The sequence below is a fragment of the Mastomys coucha genome, unplaced genomic scaffold (assembly GCF_008632895.1).
Source record: "Mastomys coucha isolate ucsf_1 unplaced genomic scaffold, UCSF_Mcou_1 pScaffold20, whole genome shotgun sequence".
In the NCBI taxonomy this organism is placed as follows: domain Eukaryota; kingdom Metazoa; phylum Chordata; class Mammalia; order Rodentia; family Muridae; genus Mastomys; species Mastomys coucha.
Window position 1 is genome coordinate 92,114,589 of NW_022196903.1, and position 4,083 is coordinate 92,118,671.

Sequence of the window (4,083 nt, forward strand, 5' to 3'; positions counted from 1 at the left end):
CAAATGTCAAGCAAAGCATTCTGTCTCACTCTTTGTTGTTCTCTTACAAGCCACCTCCCTAGTTAATCGTCCATGTATTTTTGGGGGGTATATAAATACTTTTGAAATGCTTAATTGTTAGTTATCAGGTATTTTTACTCTTCTGGTTTCCTATTCCTTTTCAGCATTTCTTCTTTCTTGTTTCTTTATTAGATCATTTTCTTCACCGTTCCCTCATCCTTTTCCCTCTCTAGTTTCCTGGCTCATTCTCTCCTTCCTCTTTGCTTTGTTCTCTGTGTATTCTTTAATTGTTGTTTTTAGTAGCATTATCATGTACTGTGTAGGGGTGTCTTTTATTTTTTTGTTATGTTTTTTTATTGTGTTGTACTCAGCTGAGATATTGGGTTCTACTGCACAGTAGTAATCTTTTTCAGCAAATTTAGGGCATTTGCCCAATTATTCTTTCAAATACTGTTTTATTGTTTGTCCTCTTGGATTCCAGTTCTTTACATGTTAGACTACCTGATATTTTCATACGGAGCCCATTGTTTTACTTTCTCTCTTCATTCCTCAGCCTAAATAACTTACTGATTTGTCTCTGATGCTCATAAGCTTTCCTTCTAAGGTCCCTCACCTACCATCAAGACCAACAGCATCATTTTTTCTTTGTTATGTTTTGTTTTAGAATTTCCACCTAGTCTTTGGTATAATTTCTACTTTTTTGGAGTTTTCCCACTGCCATTTATTATCACAACCTTTTCCTTTATCTTCTTTATTTTACTTATCGTTTAAGTTCATTGTCTGAGGCCTCTAACATTCTGGTCATCAATTAACTACTTTTATTGATGTTCCTTGTTTACTTTTTTTAAAAATGTGATGCAATTTCTTCACTTTTAAAATGTCAATTTTTATCTGCATGCAGAACATTCTAATCTGAACCGTGCTCTACATTTTTGACAATTATTGAACTTGTCCTAGCAAGATGAATCATTTTAAGCTTTGCTCTAATACTTCTTATGCTAAGTCTGTCCTGCATCTCCTCTTGGTGCTGGGTCCAGTACATGCTCTATGAGCTGTTTACTGTGGCAAAGACACGTCCTTCACTGGATGGCAACTAAATCCCACCAAGCCCAGTGCTTTACTGGATCTAGAAAACCTTCCCATGCCATATTAAACATGGCATCTGTCCTCAAAGATGCTACATTTCACAATGTTTTTCTAAAGGTTTTGTCATTTGTAAGAATATCTCATCCCTTTATGTGGAAAACCTGCCTCCTGTCTACCTTGAGTTCTAAGTTCTAGATCCAAACTATAGACAATTCATAACCTGTCTCTAGTCTATTTATTCTTTCTCCAGTAGTTCTATGGCTCCATGTATGTTTTAGTTCCCTGTAATTAAAAGAAATGATACCAGGTTAAGACTCAAATTATAGCACATATTTTGTGTTTTCCAAAAAATAAAATTGGCTTCTTAGTATGTTTGGGGACATTCTATAACTAGACATAGAAGACCTGAGCCATTTACTCTAGCATAGCCAATTGGAGGGTATGTTTTTGTAATTAAATGGGACATGGAGTAAGGGGTGCCTCAACTTTGGGATGCCAACTCTACTTTAAGTTTATAAAAGAATCAATCTTTGTGAAAGTGAGCCACTCTTATACTAAGTACCAAAGAGTTGAATTCCCAATTTAACCATAAATTATACATTAAATGAGAATAAATTTTTGCTTAAAAGTAGCATTTAAGCTTCTCATCCAACCAAATTAAATTCTAAGAAAGAAGTAGCAGAGTAGGAATGGAATTCAAAGCAGATGTGTCAGTATGGCTTAAATATTGGATGCTCGTTTAAAGGGGACTTAGTATGTTATTATCTTATTCTTAATCCTGGAATATTAGGATAATAAGATCCCTAGGTAGTCTTTACACTATTTCCTAGAAGGGCTTTAATGGATTTCAAGGGTTATAAAGCATTCCTTCCTTTCATCTCTCTATCTCTGTCTCTCTGTCCATCTGTTTGTCTTTTGTCTGTCTGTCTCTTGTCTGTCCGTCTATCTCTCTCTCTCTCTCTCTCTCTCTCTCTCTCTCTGCATTTGTGTGTTCATTTGCATGTGTGTGTGTGTGTGTGTGTGTGTGTGTATGAGTATCTATGTGTCTGCATATGTTTGTTTGTTGGTAGGTATTAAACCTAGGACCTTACACATGATAAATGCACACTCTGCCACTGAGCTACAATGCCAGTTCAATAAAACTTACAGAAATTCCCTGCATACCAACTGTTATTGAAGTATCAATGATAGATAAGATCATTTACATAAAAAAGATGAGGTCAAAGCCTGGTAAGGACAGGACGCCTGGGGGTATTCAAAACAATCTAGATTAGGGAAGATTGACCCTCAGCTGAGGAATGGCCTCTATTTTATTGGCCTGTGTATATATTTCTGTGAGACATTTTTTTAATTGTTAATTGATGTAAGATGTCCCTGCTCACTCTGTGCCATGATCCCTAGTCTGTGGGTCTGGCCTATATAAAAAAGATGGCTGAGCAGTACCTGAAAGAACAAGCCACTAAGTAGAAATCCTCCAAGGTCTCTGTTTTTGTTTCTGCCTTGGGTTCCTGCCCTGACTCTCCTCAGTGATGCACTGTTATCTGGAAGTATGAGATGACATTAACCATTTCCTTCTCAAGTTGCTACTGATTAATGTTTTTTCACAGTAAACAAACCAAAGAGGGGGGTGGGAATTAGAAGGGTCTCAATAAAAGATATAATTTGTGGATGCAACTAGAGGACATAGCAGCCAATTCAGGGTTTATTACATTGAGGGAAGTGTGAAAAGATTGTTTCAAAACCTAACAGGAAACACTCACATATGAAGATTACCAATGACCTGTGACCTTCCTGAGCTATGCAGAGTAAAGGGCCAAGCAATGCAGAATGGTACTAACACCAAAACGGTTCTGTTTAATTGAAAACTTAAATATGAAAGCGTATTTTTGATCATTCATAGAAATGAGAACTGAGGTGTTCAATTATCAGTCATAGAGAATAATATTATGTGTGGTTTCTACCTAAGTCTAGGACACATTAAAACTTTTAAAAATATAAAATCTAAGCCCTTTGAAAGAGTTGGGTAATTAGGATTGAGCAGTACAGAACATTGTACACTCTTTGAAATGTGCTTTCCTGAGTTGCTGTTCCAAATCACTTCTCAATTACTTATTAATAAGGACGTATTGATTTACAAGATTGTTACTCTGCAGTGTCTTCTGCTAGAATTTCAGTAATTACTTAATTATGTAAACTAATAGGTAGCATTGACAGGTATGAAGATGCTTAGAGCAACGTGCCACTTAAGCAGGTGACCTGTGTGAACAGTTTACCCTACTGTTACCATCTGGAGCTGCAGGTGTCTGGGGTCACATCTCGTGTTTGCCTGTCACCCTCTGTCAGGTACTTTCTCATCTCCTTGACTGTCTTTGCATTTATAACTCCAGATCTTTTTAGCCATATAGGACAGATAGCCAAAGTTTTTCTCAGAGAATACTTGATCTTCCACTGACATCAGTGAAAAGTACCTTTTTTATTTCCTTCATTTTTTTTTAACCCAAGAAGGGAAGAAAGGGAAAAAAGGGGACATGTTATCTTGATCAGTCTTTTCTCTAGACCACCTCTCATGGGTCAGCCACAAAGCAGGATATTTAAATATATTGAACTTCAAATACAATCTCAGTTTAACAGGACTTTTGGATCCAAAAGGAAATTCTAACATTTGATCAGCTATTCACAAATGATCTCTTTTTGTCCTTTAAAGAACTATAAAGCAAATAAAAAAATGTAAGCAGTTTTATTTGATGTTATCAGAGATAAAATAATTCTTTGAAGAGCTTCGAGACTAATTGGAAAAGAATATCGCCATGTTCCTAAATTATTAATTTAATAAAGCTGAAACCACACAGGACCTATAGAGGTAGTGCCACAGTCCTGAAAGAATACACAGTTGTGGATGTTGTACAGATTACAAGGGAAAAGGAGACTTATTGACATGAGGACACTTAACAGGCAAAGAGTTTTAAAAAACCCATAACAATTGGATACAAGGATGCT